This window comes from Pyxicephalus adspersus, chromosome 4 (assembly GCF_032062135.1).
Source record: "Pyxicephalus adspersus chromosome 4, UCB_Pads_2.0, whole genome shotgun sequence".
NCBI classification, from domain to species: Eukaryota; Metazoa; Chordata; class Amphibia; order Anura; family Pyxicephalidae; genus Pyxicephalus; species Pyxicephalus adspersus.
The window spans coordinates 26442605-26448858 of NC_092861.1; positions in this window are offsets into that span (position 1 = coordinate 26442605).

A 6254-nucleotide genomic window follows, 5' to 3' on the forward strand; every position below is an offset into this window, starting at 1 on the left:
CATGCTCTTTATTAAACAAGGTAATAAATAAGAAAATAAATAAATAAAGGAAAAAGCCTGAAAATGTTCTAAACAGCTCCTCCAAACACAAACACTACTTATCCTCTTTTTAGTGACAAAGGCCATGAAAAACTGTTTTTCTTTATATATGGTTTAAGTATACAGAACAAAAAAACGCATCTCCCACCATAATACATTCTATATTGGTTAGAAAATATACATTATATATATACAGCAATGCGGGCTGTAGAAACATAGGTCAATAACCCAGCTCCAAGAAAATCAAAAATGCGAGTGAACAAAATTTGTTTGAACAGTTATTGGGATATAAGCTGTCCTTCTCCTCCACTGCCTGGTAATGCAGCATTTTTCAAATCATACATATAAATGACAAAGATCCACTTTATCAAATTGTCAAGGTGAGATCCACACAAGATATCAATCTTACAATTTGCGGTGAGTCAGACTACACTGGATAACACAACAGGGATCAGTAATGCGTCAGAAAGAGTTGATGTTGTTGAGTTACTAAAGGGGTTTTGTTTGTTGTTTAAGCAAAGTGAATCATTACTTTGCAAGAGTCTGCTGACTTTTTCCATCCAATCATGTGCAAGAAAAATCAAATATTTGTTTCCTGGCATATGATTGGATACTCCATGCAAAGTGAAGTTGCACCACATTCACTCACTTTCCACATTCAAGTGAACTCAGTTCATCTGTCCTTTGCAGATTTATAATTCACTTTGAAAAGTGAACAGTCAGAATTCCTATAGTAAATCAACCATGAAGTCTCAGGAGAGTGTTAGATGTCAAAGTGTACTTACCATTCAATTGTAATTTCAAATCCCCCAGACAGGTGAGACCCCTCAGGGGGAAGGCAAAATACAATAACAATTAATATACCTTGAACCCATCATCCAAAAGTATCAAATCCAATCCAATTTACATTTTCCATAGATACGTACCTTATAATATGTAGTAGAAATACTGCTATAATAAAAACAAGTATTTATATACAGGGCCAATCTCATCAGATATATATCAATACTCCAGCCCAGTCCACTGTGATGGAAGCTGGCAAATCACAATGAAAACAGGAAATTCATTTGTATTGGTAAGATGTGCTGCAGGTCCTCTTTTTGCTACAAATATTTTTTTCTATTTTGGCCAAATGTTTGAAGTTAAAATTAGGGTGCAGAATGAAGTTGGGAGAGAGAGGACAGTTCCCTGGTGGTATTACATGGTGGATAGAAATCTATATTAGTCTCAGCAGTGAAAGCTAGAGATTTTATTCAAAGCATCAGTTAACAGAAATACAATGCCAAATGTACGGGAAGTCTCAAACCCGCTTCACTGTTACCTGCAGACCCTTCTTCACGCAGGGCTATGGATTCAGAGTTGGCAAGCATGTAGCAACCCTGTTTCCGAATCCATAGCCCCGAATCCATTTACCATTCTTCAGCCCTTTGATGCACAAATTGCCATTTCTTTTACCCAAATATTTCAAGCTTTCATTCATCAGTAAAGAGAACATGTTGCCAATTTCAGGACTCTAGTCTTAGTGTTTCCATTTTTCTGCTTCTGTGGCAACCTGCAAACAACTCAATTCCAAGCTACAGTACTGTTCACAGGGACTTTGGTGCAGGTCATCATGGGAGCCAGGGGATTCTGGAAAGTACAGAATTTGTTGCAAGAAAGATATGTGAGACGAGGAAAAATCTGGAACTTCTGGGCTTGTAAGTATATCCATGCAGCAAACCAAATGTATGAGGGCTCCATAAGGTAAATTTAAATAGGATATGGACATTCTGCTATTGTTAATCTGTTTCTATCTAGGAATGTTTGCAACTATATTATAATCATCCTGTCCTTAGAGTTTTAGAGCATCCTAAATTCAATAAAAACAAATCTCACTAACCTTTACTTCTGGTGATCCATCGATCCCCTTCAGAGATGTCCTCTATTGGGACCTGCGCCATCCTGTAATCCTCCTTGGTCCAAACGTTCATCCCTGCATTGTCTACCCTTTTATGTAAAGTAAAAATCTGGGTAAGAGGTCTGCTTTAAGTAGATGAGATAAGATGAGTGTACAGCCTGACACCTCTGTAGGTCCACTAGATTTACTAATAAAATTGCCCCTTAGAGACAGGTTCTTTTTAAAAATACATTTTGTTGATCATATCTTTTGTTGGTCCTTAATATTCATTTTTAAAGCACACATACAGAAAGATGTATTTTCAGAATGACATTATTTTCTCAATTCCTTGTCAGACCTTGCGATCAATACTTCAGTCAAGGCACTTTGACGTCTCTTGCATTAATTTTTCCTTTTTTAAAAATGTAACATTGTTGCTATTCTTTTATTCTTTATTTGATTTTCACAGATAAATGTGCCACATTATCACCTTATATATCTGTTCAATTTTTCATTACCGTTAATGTAATATCTCGTTACACACTTGGGCCATGATGTATCGACTCTTTGTAGTGCTGAGAAAAACAATTTCATTCTCTTACTGTAGATGCTGTGTATCATTCAATGATGCTTTACTTTCAGAATGAATGAAAGTGACTTCTACATTGGCATAGTTTCTTGTATAGGGCATTGGGTAGACATTCACGTGAAGAGAGTGCATAGAATTCCTGCTGCTCAAGGACATCATCAGTAAATACTCTGAAAAGGTTATTGTCCTCTGCCTGGCATCTGTAGATTACATAAAAGATATATTTTAAAGCAGGAAAGAATGTCTGGAGCTATTTCATTTTTACCGGTTTACTTGGCAGCAGTGAATATGCTGTGTCCTTGCAATTTGAACGTAAAAACTAGGAGTAATTACGTTATACCTAAAAATAAGCCTTCCTTACTCTCTTTCCTTCATCCCTACCTCTTTCCTTTCTTCTTTTTCTTACCTCCTTCAGTCGCTTTCTTTCCCTCTCTTCCTTTCCTCCCTCACTTTCCCAACTCTTTCTTTCCTTCATCATTATTCCTCCTAGCCTTTCCTCTTTCCCCACTCGTTCTACCTTTGCTTTATAGTACCCCTCCCAACATTTCTTTCCCTTCTCCATTACCCTTCTTCCCAGGCTATTTTCTTTTTTCTATCTTACTTCTGACCAAGCAACCCAAATCTTCATCTTCCCTTTTCCCAGCCTTTTTTCCCCTTTTGTATCTCCTTTCCTCTCGGCCTTTATTCCTTTCTTCATTTCCCAGCTATTCTTTATTATCTTGATTTCTCTTCCTTACAGGAATTCTTCAATTTCTGATTCCCCCTTCCTGACCACCTTTCTTCCTTTTTTATCTGCATTCTCTCTATCTCCCTTTCTTCTCTCTATCTCCGTTTCTTCTTTTATCTATCTCATGTCCTCCTAGTTTTTCTCCATCCCTATTTTCCTTTCCTCCCTCTCATTCCACCCTTCTACCAACCTTTCTCTTTTCATTCCCCCCAGCCTCCCTTGCCACCCTCTATCTTCCTTCCAACTGCTTTTTCTTTCATCTATCTCAGGACCCCCCAGCCTTTCTTCATCCCTTCAGTTATTTCTTCCCTCTCCTTCCATCCTTCCTCTCAGCTTTCCCTCCTTCTTCTTTCCCAGCCTTCCTTGCATCTCTCTCAGCTTGTTGTCTTTGCCTTTTATACTTTCCTCTTGTCTTTCCTTCCTGTCCTCTCTTCTTTCCCCTTCTCCCTTCCTGTCTTGTCTTCCGAACAAAATGAAACCCTGCACATTGGCCACTGGTGTGACGGTTATATATTGTGGCAGATACTAGTCTTGATCATTGGGCAGGTCAACTCCTTAATGTCTCAGAATAAATGATTTTTCCTAAATTCTGTGTTTGTGTAAGTGTCTAGCGGATGATATTCACATTTTTACCATAATTTTATTTGATAGATTATAAATACCATATTTTTATTATGGTAAATAAACATATAGCAAAATAGTAAAATAGTTGAATACAATTAAAGCATGTTTTTCAATTTCATTGGCTCAGCTTGAATTCAGCAACCACTTTTTAATAAATCATATCACTGTAACACAAAAGTATAGGTGCCAGAATGGCACAAAAATGGGATGAAAGTTAAGAAATGCCAACTTCTTCAACATTTGTTCTCCAGCTTTTCTTTCAATTGAAAAATACTGCTGACACTATACCTGTCACCACACAATAACATCTGCTCTTCAATGACTATAAGGTGAGTCTAAAATTATATTCACACCATACACAATATGAACCCTCGAATAAGGAGCTCTGCTTTGTTTATCCTCTGTGTTTTGTCAGCTCAGTGAGCAGCGCTTCATTTTATATGAAAGGTTTTAGCACCGATCAATAAGCTATTATTTTCATTCTTTCAATATAGTAACATAATCTTTACAGCAGACATTGAAATATAATATATATTTTGTCTTTTATTGATATGATAGTAAAGCAATCCCAACAAGATCTCCAGCGAGCGGTTGTTTTGCTTGTTATAAAATGGCAAATGATTTCTTGATACAGGAGATATTTTAAGGTCTGTAATAATCAGAGCTTGGAATAGAGCAATGGTGGCGATGGTTTAAAGTTAAAGTATCTTTCATAAAAACTTAGAAAATTACTGAATATATCAAGGAAGCAGATTACAAGGAAAGTAAAATTTCCTGGCCTGTCTTCCAGAGTTTGGGTGTTTGGTATTATCCAATGCAAAGTTCACCTTGAGTAATTGTAAATAATTGCTTTCAGAGAGAGAGCCTAAAGATATATAAATTCCATAAACCCTTGGACATAGTTTGTCATTGAATTTAACATCCCAATGCTGCTTTTGATGCCTTTTGTTCCAGGGAAGGTGCACTAGGGCATCTACATCTTGGCATTTTGCCTAAAAAAAACCAACAAACTATACACTGCACTCTTAAAAGTAATCATAGCAGTATATATGCAATTGGATACAAAAATCACAAATGCACATAGCCAAAGCAGGGATACCTGTGCATGTGTACAGTGATAACTCTGTTGCCTTTCTGCTTTGAATGTTTGTTCAGTCCCTTTAGTCCCGATTAACATCTACTGTATGCTCACTCAGAAATGTTCTCTAAAACCCAGATTTTGAAGCACTGTATATGTGTAGCAGTACATTGCCAAAGTCATCATAATGCACAAATACAGTAGAGACAAATGCTTGTTGAGCACATGATCAAAGTGATAGATACTCAAATAGACTGCCTGATCGCAATGCGTGTAAATGCACTGTGACTTTGCTGTCAGAGCTATGCAAGTAAAATTCCTGAGAGTAGTTAAACCTAAAATGAAAAGGAAGGAAAGGAAACGAGAGGAAAATCACATTTTAGACATACTTTGGCTCAGCCATTAAACATGCTGGAGTGTATAACAATCCACAAAATGAATGTGTTTGCATACATTTTGGTATGTTTTGCCCTTTATTTGTAGTGTCCTGATACATGTAATCAGGTGTAATGTTGATCTCATACTCTATCACAGTTTCAATTCAAATTGTAGGATTTACAAATAAAAGCCACCAAAAGCCATTTTATGTTGCCAAAGGCAGCATGAAAGTAAACTGTAATAATAATTTGTGCACAAGCACTGCTTTTCAACACTGTGATCTTGCCGTACATGATTGTAAATTTGCTTTAAGGCCCACAAATACATTAATCATCAGATTTGCACGATAATCATACTTTAAACAGGATTTTCTAATAGCAGAGGCTTGAAGAAGCAGTGTGTAATGGGTGGTTACTTTGATTACTCTTCAGGCCACAGGGAACTTCCAAGTACCATTTCCTGAGAACCAAGACACTGGAAGCCTTCAGGGGAACAGGCCCTTAGAATGGCAAAGCCTTCCAAAGATATATTCTGTCTTCAAGATCAACCAGAATTCCCCCCTTTTGTCTCTCGGTTTATTTTGGGAGGTCACTCACAATATTTACCAGGAGTTCAATCCCTTCAGAAATTACCTGGCATATTGGAGGAAGACACATCAACCTTTCTCTTTGTCACAGGCTCCCAACTGTAGTCTTCCAGGCTTTTAGTTCTTAGGGTCATTGCTAATGGTGTTAGCCCTGCAGGTTGTGCCGGTGGCACTGCTCCTAATTTCAGGCACGGGCGCCGGGTCCTATCTTTCAGGTAGAGTAACCCCACTACCTGTGTTCCATGCCTGAGTTTCCTTCTTGCTGGAGACTTGCTCTGGTGTTTGAGCTGGCGTGGGTGTGTCTCTCTTAAATCTATGAGGAGTTTCCTCGCCAAACTAGACATGACCCTCTAATAC